Source organism: Mobula hypostoma, chromosome 5 (genome assembly GCF_963921235.1).
Source record: "Mobula hypostoma chromosome 5, sMobHyp1.1, whole genome shotgun sequence".
NCBI classification, from domain to species: domain Eukaryota; kingdom Metazoa; phylum Chordata; class Chondrichthyes; order Myliobatiformes; family Myliobatidae; genus Mobula; species Mobula hypostoma.
The window spans coordinates 35,758,706-35,774,099 of record NC_086101.1 but is presented as its reverse complement, the minus strand read 5'-3'; the positions used below and the strand labels follow the sequence as shown (position 1 = coordinate 35,774,099).

Sequence of the window (15,394 nt, the reverse complement as noted above, 5' to 3'; positions counted from 1 at the left end):
ACATCAGGGCCTGGAGTGAGACACAGCCCCTGTGCTAAACTCATCCTCTGCTTCCTCAACTCTAATCCTAATTGACCAAACGTATGCAGCTTCCTGAAAGCAACAACATATTTAGACAGGACGGTGAAGGAGGCAAATGGCACACCAGTCTTCATCAGCTGAAACAATGAGTACAACACCTGAGACATCATACTACAGACACACAGATGGTGGTGAGACAGCACTTGGGAGTGATGTGCGCCATTCTGCTCAGCACACTTTAAGAGAAGGTGCAGAAAAGATTCTCAGAGATGCTGCCAGGTCTGGAGGGCTTGATTTACAAGACTGGTTAGAGTGGGACTATTTTCCCTGAAGTGAAAATGACTTTCTAAAATTTATAATATCATAAGGAGTGTAGATAAGGCCAATGGTCAGACTTTTATTCCAGGGTAACAAACAAGAGACGCTGGAAATCCAAGCAACACACTCAAAATGCTGGAGGAACTCAGCAGGCCAGGCAGCACCTACGGAAAAGAGTAAACAGTTGAAGGTTTCAGGCCGAGACCCTTATCAGGACTGGAGAAAAAAGACGAGAAGTCAAGAGTACGAATGTGGGGGAGGGAAGTACAAGGTAGTAGGTGATAGGTGAAACCAGGAGAGGGGGAGGGATGGTAAAGAGCTGGGAAATCATTTGGTGAAAGAGATCAAGGGCTGAAGGAGGGGGAATCTGATAGGAGAGGACAGAAGGCCAGGGAAGAAAAGGAAAAGTGGAGGAGAACCAGAGGGAGGTGATAGGCAGACAAGGAGATAAGGTAGAGGGGGAAAACAGGAATGGTGGGGGGGGGGGGCAATTACCATAAGTTAAAGAAGTCAATATTCTTGAAATCATGTTCATACCAGACAGAATACAAGGTGTTGCTCCTCCAACCTGAGTGTGGCCTCATCACAGCAGTAGAGGAGGCCATTGACTGATGTGTTGGAATGGAAATGGAAAGTAGAATTAAAATGGGTAGCTACCAGGAAAGTAGAAAATTAAAATGGGTGACTAGGCGACTACAGGTTTAAGTCATACCCTCTACTTTTACTTTTCAACTTGCCCATAGAAGGCAGAGGGAGGCAGTAGAACCATAGAAACTACAGCACAGAAACAGGCCCTTTGGCCCTTCTTGGCTGTGCCGAACCATTTTCTGCCTAGTCCCACTGACCTGCACACGGACCATATCCCTCCATACACCTCCCATCCATGTATCTGTCCAATTTATTCTTAAATGTTAAAAAAGAACCCGCATTTACCACCTCGTCTGGCAGCTCATTCCATACTCCCACCACTCTCTGTGTGAAGAAGCCCCCCCTAATGTTCCCTTTAAACTTTTCCCCCCTCACCCTTAACCCACATCCTCTGGTTTTTTTCTCCCCTTGCTTCAGTGGAAAAAGCCTGCTTGCATTCACTCTATCTATACCCATCATAATTTTATATACCTCTATCAAATCTCCCCTCATTCTTCTACGCTCCAGGGAATAAAGTCCTAACCTATTCGACCTTTCTCTGTAACTGAGTTTCTCAAGTCCCGGCAACATCCTTGTAAACCTTCTCTGCACTCTTTCAACCTTATTTATATCCTTCCTGTAATTTGGTGACCAAAACTGAACACAATACTCCAGCAACACACATAAAAGTTGCTGGTGAACGCAGCAGGCCGGGCAGCATCCGTAGGAAGAGGTGCAGTCGACGTTTCAGGCCGAGACCCTTAGTCCTGACGAAGGGTCTCGGCCTGAAACGTCGACTGCACCTCTTCCTACGGATGCTGCCCGGCCTGCTGCGTTCACCAGCAACTTTTATGTGTGTTGCTTGAATTTCCAGCATCTGCAGAATTCCTGTTGTTTGCGTTTAAAAACAATACTCCAGATTTGGCCTCATCAATGCCTCATCATAACATTCCAGCTCTTATACTCAATACTTCGATTAATAAAGGCCAATGTACCAAAAGCTCTCTTTACAACCCTATCTACCTGTGACGACACTTTTAGGGAATTTTGTATCTGTATTCCCAGATCCCTCTGTTCCACTGCACTCCTCAGTGCCTTACCATTAACCCTGTATGTTCTACGTTGGTTTGTCCTTCCAACGTGCAATACCTCACACTTGTCAGTATTAAATTCCATCTGCCATTTTTCAGCCCATTTTTCCAGCTGGTCCAAGTCCCTCTGCAGGCTCTGAAAACCTTCCTCACTGTCTACTACACCTCCAATCTTTGTATCATCAGCAAACTTGCTGATCCAATTTACCACATTATCATCCAGATCATTGATATAGATGACAAATAACAATGGACCCAGCACTGATCCCTGTGGCACACCACTAGTCACAGGCCTCCACTCAGAGAAGCAATTTTCTACCACCACTCTCTGGCTTCTTCCATCGAGCCAATGTCCAATCCAATTTACCACCTCTCCATGTATACCTACCGACTGAATTTTCCTAACTAACCTCCCATGCGGGACCTTGTCAAAGGCCTTACTGAAGTCCATGTGGACAATATCCACTGCCTTCCCTTCATCCACTTTCCCGGTAACCTCCTCGAAAAACTCCAACAGATTGGTCAAACATGACCTACCACGCACAAAGCCATGTTGACTCTCCCTAATAAGTCCCTGTCTATCCAAATGCTTGTAGATTCTGTCTCTTAGTACTCCCTCCAATAACTTATCTACTACTGACGTTAAACTCACCGGCCTATAATTTCCCGGATTACTTTTCAATCCTTTTTAAAACAACGAAACAACATGAGCCACTCTCCAATCCTCCGGCACTTCACCCGTAGACAACGACATTTTAAATATTTCTGCCAGGGCCCCCGCAATTTCAACACTAGTCTCCTTCAAGGTCCGAGGGAACACCCTGTCAGGTCCCAGGGATTTATCCACTTTAATTTTCCTCAAGATAGCAAGCACCTCCTCCTTTTCAATCTGTACAGTTGCCATGGTCTCACTACTTGATTCCCTCAATTCCATAGATTTCATGCCAGCTTCCTTAGTAAATACAGACACAAAAAACCTATTTAAGATCTCCCCCATTTCCTTTGGTTCCGCACAAAGCCGACCACTCTGATCTTCAAGAGGACCAATTTTATCCCTTACAATCCTTTTGCTCTTAATATACTTGTAAAAGCTCTTTGGATTATCCTTCACTTTGACTGCTAGATGGAGCATATTCTGCCTGGAGGCCTGTGCTTAAGGGTGTTCAGTAGAGATCTGTTCTCCCCTTTGTGATTTTTGTAAATTATTCAGATGAGTAAGTGGAAATTGAGCTAGCAAGTTTGCAGATGACACAAAGGTTGGTGGTCTTAGTGAGCTGAGGTCAGCGCGTTGATAGAAGTAGAATAGAACATGATATTGAGGACGTCAGTAGTCAATCACTTAACCCCATTCTGGCCAATCAGCATTGAGAAGTTTAATGCGCAGGAAACTTTAGTTTTCAGGCGCTAAATGTGTTTAGTTTTAATGCATCTGAACTAATGCAGGAAATTAAATGCATTTAGTTTTCAGGCGCTAAATGCGTTTAGTTTTAATGCATCTGAACTAATGCAGGAAACTGAACAGCATCGCAGTTTTAACTCAGTCTTGTTTAGACCTGCACACACGTCCCGTGGGTTTCTGAGGAGGACGGGAGGGAGGGATGTTGCCAGGCACAGGCACTGTTTTTGGCTCAGGGGACGTGCATCAGGTCTTGCCCGAGCCTAGTGACAAAGGGGAAATACATCCGGAGGGCCGCACAGCCAGGCCTGTTGCTCAACCCAAGCTCTTCCCTGAATGATGCAGAGCGCTGTACCCATAGCAACGGAGTTCTCAGCCTGGACCGCCTTCCGCCTCCATCCACGGATGCTGTAGCCCTCAGCGTCTGCACTGATAAAGAAGCAACAGTTCTCTCCGATCTCCATCCCGCTCACCACACCCCAAAACAGCCTAGCCTCCTTAAGTCAATCAGCGCTTCAGGTAGGTTGGCCTGCACGATGCACTCACCCGCAAGCCCCTCCACCGAGGGCAGCAGACGGCCCCGGTGCACTCACCGGCTGCCTCCCCGCGGGCAGCCGGCGCTGGGCAACAGTCCCGGGGAATCCATACCGCAGCCTGCCGCCTTCACTCCTGACCACAACCCCGGCACCGGAAGCGCCCGCGCTTCTATTGGGAGAGGGCGGGACTTCCGGCCCAGGGCAGGTGACCTAAAGAACCTCACCTGTCCTGTCCCCTCCCTGGGACATCAGCAACCAACATCAATTAAACACCAGTCTTCAGGTAACCATTCACTTACACATTACATGTAAGTAATACTTATAAACTTCTTCTGATCATGTCCTATACAGAGCACAGCAATAAATATACAGACTAAATAATAATTTTAAACTGAAGATTCACTTACATCTTACTTGTAAATAATATTGATCTTTGTTAATCAATAACTTACATTAGTTAAGTATAAATGATATTTAAGTTAATCATCAACGATGACATGCTTGAATATTATTTGTATTTAATAACTTTGTTAATGATTAACCTGGATATTACATATAAAAATACTTGTATTCAAGCTAATCATTAACAAGATTATTATTTAATAAATGATATTTAAATTAATAATCAACAATAATATACTTATTTATTCCCTATATTTAATTAGTTTGTAGATGATTACCGCTTATATTAACCGATAAATAACATAGAACATAGAACATAGAATTTTACAGCACAGTACAGGCCCTTCGGCCCACAATGTTGTGCCGACCCTCAAACCTTGCCTCCCATATAAGTCCCCACCTTAGATTCCTCCATATACCTGTCTAGTAGTCTCTTAAACTTCACTAGTGTATCTGCCTCCACCACTGACTCAGGCAGTGCATTCCACACACCAACCACTCTCTGAGTAAAAAACCTTCCTCTAATATCCCCCTTGAACTTCCCACCCCTTACCTTAAAGCCATGTCCTCTTGTATTGAGCAGTGGTGCCCTGGGGAAGAGGCACTGGCTATCCACTCTATCTATTCCTCTTATTATCTTGTACACCTCTATCATGTCTCCTCTCATCCTCCTTCTCTCCAAAGAGTAAAGCCCTAGCTCCCTTAATCTCTGATCATAATGCATACTTTCTAAACCAGGCAGCGTCCTGGTAAATCTCCTCTGTACCCTTTCCAATGCTTCCACATCCTTCCTATGGTGAGGTGACCAGAACTGGACACAGTACTCCAACTGTGGCCTAACCAGAGTTTTATAGAGCTGCATCATTACATCGTGACTCTTAAACTCTATTCCTCGACTTATGAAACCTAACACCCCATAAGCTTTCTTAACTACCCTATCTACCTGTGAGGCAACTTTCAGGGATCTGTGGACACGTACCCCGAGATCTCTCTGCTCCTCCACACTACCAAGTATCCTGCCATTTACTTTGTACTCTGCCTTGGAGTTTGTCCTTCCAAAGTGTACCACCTCACACTTCTCCGGGTTATCATTGAAATATATCAAAGTCGGAAGGAGTTATCATATCACAGGAACACGTGCACAGGTGCAATGAAAAATGTATTTGCTGCAGCATCACAGGGATATATAGCATCAGATAAGCAGCATTCACAAGAAAAACATTAATTGAAAATAGATTATTCATAATCTTAACAAGAAAAAATATAACTAAAACAAATAGACCTACGTCCATTTTAGAGGAGAGTGATCAGAGTGTTGATAGTGCTGCTAAACTGTAATGATAAATGTTGTCCCCGTTGGTTCAAGAACCAAATGATTAAAAAGAAGTAGCTGTTCTTGAACCTGGATATTCATTACTATTTAAATAACATTTAAGTTAATCATTAACAATAACATATACTTGAATACTATGTATATTTAATAATTTTCAAGATGATGATTAATGAACAGTATTTCAATTATATTGTTAAAAGGAAACAGGCCCTTCAGCCAACAGTGTCCATGCTATCCATCAGGAACCTTTATGCACAAAACCCATTTACTAGTACTTGGTCCATAGCCTTCTGTGCCATGATCATTTATATGCTGGTCTAGGTATCTCTAAAAGGTTACATAGTTGTAGAAACAGGCCATTCAGCCCACAAATCTATACTGACCAATGTGGATACATCTATATTTATCACATCCTTCAGCACTTGGCTCATAGTCCACTACGACTGGTTGATTAAAGGCAATTTTTAAATGTTGGCAGTGACTGCTTCCACCTTGCTTCTTGGCAGTTAACTCCAGGTGCTCACCACTCGCTGGATGAACAAGGAAAATCTATGGTCTTTTAGCTTAATTCACCTTTCATATGACGAAAAGTTTCCTGTAGCCTACCCTGTCTATAGGCCTCATAATTTTATATACCACTGTCATGTCCTATTTTAATCCCCATTTGTCCAGGGAGAACAGACCTAGACTCTCCTGTCTCTCCTTCTAACTGATATACTCCATCGCAAGCGACGTCCTGGTGAATTTCCTTTGCACCCTCTCCAGTGCTGTTGTATCTTTCTGTACATTGGTGACCACAACTGCACTCAGTATACCATCTGAGGTCTGATCAATATTTTGTAAAGTTAGAGTGTAGCATCACAGCTCTTGTATTTAGTGCCCTGACCAATGAAGTCCAACATCCTCATGTCCCTTCTTAACTACCTCTGCTGCATCTTCAAGGATCTTTGGACAATTACCATCAACAGATCACTTGCAATACCAGAGGAAGCAACACACTAGACCATTGCTATATCACCATCAAGGATGCCTACCGTGCTATTCCGTACTTTGGGAAGTCTGATCACCTAGCTGTACTTCTACTTCCTGAGTATAGGCAGAGACTGAAGACTACAGCACCAGTGGTGAGGACCAAGAAGGTATGGACAAGGGAAGCACAGGAGCACTTGCAGAACTGCTTTCAATCAGTGAACTGGACTGTATTCAGAGATTCATCTTCGAATCTGGATGAGTATGCTGTAATTGCTACCAATTTTATTAAAATGTGTGGGTGAGTGTGTGCCTACTAAGATTTGCCATACATTCCCAAATCAAAAGCTGTGGATGAATCAGGAGGTATGTCATCTGCTGAAGGATAGATCTGTGGCATTCAAGGCTGGTGACCTAGTCTGTATCAGAAAACCAGGTATGATTGGCAGAGGGCTATTTCAAGGGCAAAGAGACAATTTCAAACGAGGTTGGAGGTGACATCTGACATACAACAACTCTGGCAAGGTTTGTAAGACCTTACCTCCTACAAAGTGAAACCCAATAGGATGAATGGCAGCGATGCTTCACTACCAGATGAACTCAATGCCTTCTATGCCCGCTTTGAAAGGGAGAATATAACTACAGCTGTGAAGATTCCTGCTGCACCCGGTGACCCTGTGATCTCTGTCTCAGAGGCCGATGTTAGGCTGTCGTTAAAGAGGGTGAATCCTCACAAGGCAGAAGGTCCAGATGGAGTACCTGGTAAGGCTCTGAAAACTTGTGCCAACCAACTGGCGGGAGTATTCAAGGACATTTTCAACTTCTCACTGCTATGGGTGAAAGTTCCCCCTTTTTTCAAGAACAATTGTACCAGTGCCTAAGAAGAATAATGTGAGCTGCCTTAATGACTATCGCCCAGTAGCACTCACACCTACAGTGATGAAATGCTTTGAGAGGTTGGTCATGACTAGACTGAATTCCTGCCTCAACAGGGACATGGACCCATTGCAATTTGCCCATCACCACAATAGGTCAATGGCAGATGCAATCTCAATGGCTCTTCACACGGTCTTAGACCACCTGGACAATACAAACACCTATGTCAGGATGCTGTTCATTATCTATAGCTCAGCATTTAACACCTTCAGTCCCACAATCCTGATTGAGAAGTTACAAAACCTGAGCCTCTGTACCTCCCTCTGCATTTGGATCCTCAACTTCCTAACCGAAAGACCACAATCTGTGCAGATTGGTGATAATATCTCCTCCTTGCTGATGATCAACACTGGTGCACCTCAGGGGTGTGTGCTTAGCCCACTGCTCTACTCTCTCTATATCCATGGCTGTGTGGCTAGACATAGCTCAAATACCATCTATAAATTTGCTGATGACACAACCATTGTTGGTAGGATCTCAGATGAAGACAAGAGGGCGTACAGGAGGAAGACATGCCAACTAGTGGGGTGGTGTCGCAGCAACGACCTTGCACTCAACATCAGTAAGATGAAAGAGCTGATTGTGGACTTCAGGAAGTGTAAAGCGAAGGAACACATACCTATCCTCATAGAGGGATCAGAAGTGGAGAGAATGAGCAGTTTCAAGTTCCTGGGTGTCAAGATCCCTGAGGACCTAACCTGGTCCCTACATATCAATGCAGCTGCAAAGAAGGCAAGACAGCGACTATACTTCACTAGGAGTTTGAAGAGATTTGGTATGTCAACAAAAACACTCAAAATCTTCTATAGATGTACAGTAGGGAGCATTCTGACAGGCTGCATCACTGTCTGGTATCGGGGGGTGGCTACTGCACAGGACCGAAAGAAGCTACAGTGGGTCGTAAATTTAGTTGGCTCTATCTTGGGTACTAGCCTACAAAGTACCCAGGACATCTTCAAGGAGCAGTGTCTCAGAAAGGCAGCTTCCATTATTAAGGACCTCCAGCACCCAGGACATGCCCTTTTCTCACTGTTACCATCAGGGAGGAGGTACAGAAGCCTGAAGGCACACACTCAGTGATTTAGGAACATCTTCTTCCCCTCTGCCACCTGATTCCTAAATGGATATTGATCCCATGAACACTACCTCACTTTTTAATTATTTCTGTTTTTGCATGATTTTTCAACTATTCATTATATGTATACTGTAATTGATTTATTTATTGTTATTATTTTTTATTTTTTCTTCTTCTATATTATGTATAGCATTGTACTACCGCTGCTAAGTTAACAAATTTCATGACACATGCTTGTGATAACAAACCTGATTCTGAAGATGTCCTTCAGTTACTCATTGCTCCCTGTGTCCCTATCAATCCCTGTGCATGTGCTAGCCTCAGGATCACTCCCAAACTGCATCATCTCTCATTTATCAGAACAAAACCCCATCTGCTATTTCTTAGCCCAATTCATCAACACATCATTATTATACTTAGGTTACCCTCCACATGGTCAACAATTCCACAATCAAAGTCATCAGCAAACTTACTGATCATAATTTCTATGTAATATCACTTATGTATATTTCAAATAGCAAAGGTCCCATCACTGATCAGCACGCTTCCAGTGGCTGTTTTCTCATGGGTGTGCAGCATTTCCTTTTCACACGCTCACATTACACAGTGGTACACCGCCAGCAATGAGGTCAGGAACAAATATGCAGCTGTTTATTTTGTTCATAAGTCATCTTCGCACAATGCCACTGAACATTACTTTCACTACGTAACACTGGTGAATCTCTCTGCACCTCTTCAATGCAATCACACCCTCAAGTTATTCAACTGCTGTTTGCACCCTCTGCCCCAAAAGGAGTGCAGGGCATAAGTGAAGAACTGGAGTCATACATGTGACTGATATGGGCAGAGAAATGGCAGATGGAGTTTAGTCAAGGCAAGTTTGAGGGGTTGTGCTTTAGGAGGTCAAATGTAATTAGATTATCCCAGAGCAAGATCCAGTTCAGAGTCCACAAGATGCGGGAGTGGCGGGGGTGGGGGGGACTGCAAAGACAGTCTCACAAAATGGATGTCTTCATCCCACTCTCCTTGACCCATTTGAGTTTGATGTTTTCTTCCATATTTTAAATCTGCCATGGCCAACATCTCCCCCCTTTTGATCCACAGAAAATCCTGGTGATCATGCCATTCTTTATATGTTGAATGAATATAGCACAGAAGGAACACCAACATTCATGACTACATCAAATAATGCTGATAAAGATTTAAAAATATTATCTGGCACAGAAAGGGCATTAGGTGCTTTGAAGATCTTTTTATAGACAATCGCTTTGTAACTTTTGAACAACTGTCTGTAAAGTTCAATCTACCTAACACTCATTTCTTTAGATATCTCCAAATTAGACATTTTATCAACCCTTTAATACCAATCTTTCCTGAGGTACCTGATAAAAATGTTGTGGACTTGTTTCTTCGTATGAACCGATTGGGTAAAGGTTTAATATCCACTACTGTATTCGAGATATGTTAATGATTTTGAGGTGAGCCCCTTTTGACAAAATTAAAACTGCCTGGGATCATGATTTAAATATTTCTCTGTCCAACGAGTTTTGAGATTCAATTCTCAAGTCAGTTTATTCAACCTCTTTATGTGCTCCCCACTGCCTTTTACAGTTCAAGGTTGTATACAGGGCTCATATCTCTAAAACTAAATTATTGCGGTTCCATCCTGATATTAGTCCATGTTGTGACAAGTGTAAAGAGGGCGAGGCTTCCCTTATCCATATGGACTGGGCTTGGAGAAATTTTGGAGAGATGTCTTTTTAACTTTATCCCATATACTTACTTGCTATTTGGAACCTAACCCTCTGATTGCTCTTTTCGGTACCTCGGGAGAAGATGATATGCATCTGAGTCCGGCTAAGTGTCGTACGTTGTCTTTTGCCTCTCTTTTGGTCAGACGTGCAGTCCTTCTCAGGAGGAGAGATGTTGCCCCATCCACTCATACTCAGTGGCTCAGAGACATTATGTCCTGCTTAGACCTTGAAAAGATTTATTATTCACTTCTTAATTCGGATATAAAGTTCCAAAAGATGTGGGGACCTTTTCTTGAATATTTTCATAATTCCAGTTTAGATTAAGGGTTTATCCCTCTTTTTTTTTCTTTTGCATTTAAATCCTTACTTCCAGCTTCTTTCGGTTAAGACTTAAGGTTTTTTTGGATGTCTAAACATGTTATAGCTCAGGTAGTAGGCAATATACCGTCTTTTTATAAATACAGCTCTGTGGTGATAGAAGTTCTGATGAACTTTTTGATATATCGTAAGGTTGGCTTCGAGTTGGGTAGTGGGAGGGTGGGGTGGTTACTAACTTTATACGTTTTGACTATGGGTGATTTTTCTCAACTGTTGTGAACTGTACATTTGATATGTATGTTTTGCAGTGTATAAACCTTTCTTTTTACTGTTTTTTGGTTGCTGCATTGTAAAAACTTATAAAAATAAAATAAATAAAAATAAAAATAAATAAAAAATTATCCGTACAAAAGCATGAAGAAACATGATAAAAATGTACCCAATTTCATACTATATATCAAGGCATTTAACAGCAATCAATAATACTTAAAACACAACATCATGGTAGGAAGACAAACAAAATCTTCAAAAAGAGATTTAGAATGGCATGTGGCATGCAAACACTTGGGTTATTAATGTTGGCATAAAAAGCACTGGGGAAAATACATAGGATAACCATTAGAACAATGAGCAAAGCAATTATAACATGTGAAGTAATACACATCAAAGGATGTACATTTCACCCACTGCCCCAGCAATGAGGGTTTAGCCCTGAACCAGAGCCAATCAAAAGGTGGTAAGGGTCAATCGGGTGATGTGTATCCAATGACACTGGAACGCTACATTTGAATTGATAAGGAATGAATATAAGAGTGGACACTTCATTTGTGCTATCAGCGATAACTCTTTAAAGGGACCTACCATCATGAGGAAGAACACCCGCGCCGGGGATCTGGCCAATGGAGATCCCCTATTTCAGTGTTATAATTTGGAAAAGTTGTCTGAGTGAGTATTGGACAAGGGTGCAGTGCTACTAGGGCTCACCGGAGCGCTGCTCCGGCACCTCTGTAAAAAAAAGTCAAAATAAACAAGCGGGGAATTTAACAGCGGCCGCATATTAAATAGAGGAAATTTTTATGGAAGCAGGGGTTAGGGAGAGGGGGTGGAGGCTGGTGGGGAAAATACCACAAATAACATTAGGATATTTAATTGTTTATGGTGAAATCCTGGAGCTGTGACTGTTTTTTATTTAGGTATTTGTGAAATTCCTCCTCGCTCAACCCGTTGTCCTGGCGTACCCTGCTGTAGCCTCCTGCCATTTCACAGATCCTCAGTCTCTCTCCAGCACTCGTTGTTTGAGCATTGTTCGCTGAGAAAAATCAAAATCTTAGATCTTTGAAAACGTGGCATGTCGCTTGTCGAAGTGGGCCGGAAGGTGGGTAAGAACGAATCGAGCATTCGCACAATAAAGCAGAAAGAAGCTGAAATTTGTGGAAGTGTTAGTGCTACCCCTACAACGGCAAAAATGGTCTCTCTGGTTTGTTGATCACAAACTGTCTAAAGCTTACGCTGCTGCTCTAAGTGTTGAAAATATAGCTAGTGAAGATGCTCTTGGAAAATTATGTGACACCATGAATTCTTCGCATCTAAAGGCAACTTGTTCAGTTTTTCCTTCTGCATATTATTTAGCTCAGAATGACAGACCATACTCTGATCACTCTGGCTTATTGGAACTTAAAAAAAATGGTATTGACATTGGAATTGGTCTGTATTCCCACACTAGTGCTACAGAGATAATTAATCACATAGCCATTAAAATGAAAAGAAAATTTGCCAGCTTATCAAGCAGATAAATGGCAAATTTTCTGTTCTCACTGATGAATCAAGAAGCCTAAGCATCAAGACCGCCCTAATAGTTTATTTGAAATGTGAAAGTAATCAGGAAGGTGATCCCCATTTTATGTTTTTAGATCTAATTGAACTGCCTGATCAGAAAGCTGCAACTATTGCTAAGCATCTATTGAATTGTCTCAATAACCATGGGTTTGATGACTCTTACTTGAAACAGAACCTTGAAGCATTTGCTAGCGATGGGGCAAGCGTAATGCTTGGTGTCAAATCTGGTGTTGCTACAATTCTCAAGGAACATTACCCTAATGTGATAATTTGGCACTGTCTTAATCACAGATTAAAATTTACAGTAGGTGATTCGGTGAGAGAAGTTCATGGAATACAGTAAATAATTTTCAATCATTTATGGACAAATTGTACTCTGTTTACAGTAGATCACCTCTAAATCAAAAGGAATTGTCTGAATTGCCTCTCAACTAGAACAACAAATTTGCGAAATAGGCCATGTTCTGTGCACCAGGTGGGTAGCTAGCTCATTTCGAACAGTTTCAGCAGTTTCGCAAAATTATGAAGCACTGTGTTTTCATTTTGAAACAAGATCTGGGAGTGACAGAAAAACCTATGAAGGTTTGTTGAAAAGACTTCCTTCAGAACAGTTTCTATTGGATTTAGCTCTAATGTATGACACGTTGCATGAACTTGGTTTACTGTCAGAGTGTTTACAGAAATGCACTACTACGATTGTTTATGCAGACAAACTGATCCAACGGAGCATAAGATCACTGCATGGACTGAGAGAGCAACCTGGTACAAAAACTCTAGAAGCTCAAGAGGCAGTTGAAAAGGGGAAGTTTGGAGAAATTACCTTAACAAGCAACAACAAAATTGTCTCCATTAATTACCTACAGTTTCTTACTAGTCTTATAAACAATTTGCAGCACCGTATGTTCACAGCAACATCCTTGAAATGTTCTCAAACTTCTAAACCTCAAAGTATATGTATAAATCCCTGCTAAATGAAATGTGTGTCCTTGATAAAGATAACTGGCCTGCTGAAATACCACCTAATTATGGAGAAACTGCAATATCATCTCTCTGTTAGAGGTTTAAGCTTTCTTCTTCCTCTGTAATAAATGCCTTCAGAGATTATGTGGAGGATTGTGGACGCCGCATCCCCCAAGATTTCCGCCCATTACTGAGCTGTTCGCAAGTTATTCCTATTAGTACTGCCGAGTGTGAGAGAAGATTCAGTCACATGAGCTTGATAATAACAACAATATGCTCAAGAATTCTCCTAAATTATGTATCATCACTTATGTTTGTTAAACTACACGGACCTCCTCTAGTCCAGTGGAATCCTAAGCCATATGTCACATCATGGCTGCGGTACCACAGATCAGCAGATGACACCAGGACAAGAGTTGCTTCAGACCCCTGAACACATATTACACCTGACCCCTTGTGGAAATTATTGTGAAACTTCCCATTGGTGGCATTTGGCAAGTAGGTAATTACTTCTAAATTGGTAAAGTACATGATTACCATCTTTTTATTTACTTGCTTGATAATTATATTTTATGATAATTAGTGAGTGCAACCATGCAATATTTTATATTATTAAATTAAGTATTATATGTTTTATTATACCAGTTTAAACTGAAATGTAGTGATAGGCTATAATCTTGTTAATGTCTTAACTATCACTATATTTCTGTGGAGCTCTGGAATTCATGTATTTCTTTCATCTTGGTTTAGTGTTTGACATTATAAGAAGCCCTATTCATATATTGGTATATATATCACACTCAATTTGTGTACCTGCTCATTACATGAATGGGGCAAGGAAGTTGCCCAGGACATGAAATGAGCAGGTACACAAACTGGGTGTGACATATATAGAGAGAGGATATAGGAAATGGCAAGCATTTTGTCAGCTCTGGCACCTAAAAAATTAGCACTGCACCCCTGAGTATTGGTGCAAAGGGAACAGTAAAATTCATGTCTAAGTTGCTGGCCTGGGGTCACCATATTCACGTGGTTGTTTGTGCAGAGACAATTGAGTGTGAGCTTTGATTAATTAAAAATTAAAAGTGAATTTCCTAACCTAGTTCCTCTATCAAACAGTCGACAGTACAGTAACTGGCCCTTGTGGCCCAAAAAAGTCTGTGCTGCCCAATTATACCCATGTGACCAATTAAACTAATAGTTCAATAGTTCCATTTAATATCAGAGAAATGTATGCAATATACATCCCGAAATTCTTGTTCTTCACAGACGTCTACAAAAACAGAACAGTGTTCCGAAGAGTGAGTGACAGTAAAAGCGTTAGAACCCCAAAGCCCCCCTACTTCCCCCTCCCACACACAAGTAGTAGCAAAGCAATGACCCTCCTCCACCCTGCCCCCTTCCATAAAAAAGCATTGCCCACCAAGCATGCAATAGTAAAGCCCCCAATGATCTGCAGTACAACAAAAACTAATTGTTCACCCAACAATTCAACATGTCACAGGCTCTCTCTCTCCCTGATAAAGGGGAAAAGAGTTGTCTCCTTTCACAGTGAGAGGAGAGACAAAACAAAACAACTCGCTGATTTACGGTCCCAAAAGTCTGTTGCGCCGCCTTTTTTTCCTGAGTTCTCCCCCCAAAGAATTGGCAGCAAACTCTCCTCCACCAATGAGAGAGCTTGATTCACTGAATATGGAGCCTCCAACAGCTGATCCGCTGTTCCCGATGTTCCGTTTTCTCCTGCAACACTTCCAGTTGGCAGCACCAGCTTGGAAACAGCCCATCCATAGGGCTGCGAAACCTCGGGACCCTGAAGGTGCTT

The 15,394-nt window shown here is 42.0% G+C and overlaps 2 protein-coding genes across 5 annotated transcripts in view; one reads left to right on the top strand and one right to left on the bottom strand.

Moving 5' to 3' along the window:
- The window catches only part of nalcn (sodium leak channel, non-selective), a 192,635-nt gene extending 188,497 nt beyond the window's left edge, over positions 1-4,138 (bottom strand). For all 4 annotated transcript variants that reach the window (XR_010018015.1, XR_010018016.1, XM_063048375.1 and 1 more), the window contains exon 1: positions 4,000-4,138. The gene's annotated coding sequence lies outside the window, so the exon portion shown is untranslated. The remainder of the gene's footprint in view (positions 1-3,999) is intronic.
- A 7,932-nt stretch (positions 4,139-12,070) lies between these two features.
- Positions 12,071-15,394, top strand: part of itgbl1 (integrin, beta-like 1) — a 200,135-nt gene continuing 196,811 nt past the window's right edge. Inside the window, exon 1 of the mRNA XM_063047504.1 lies at positions 12,071-12,151. The gene's annotated coding sequence lies outside the window, so the exon portion shown is untranslated. The remainder of the gene's footprint in view (positions 12,152-15,394) is intronic.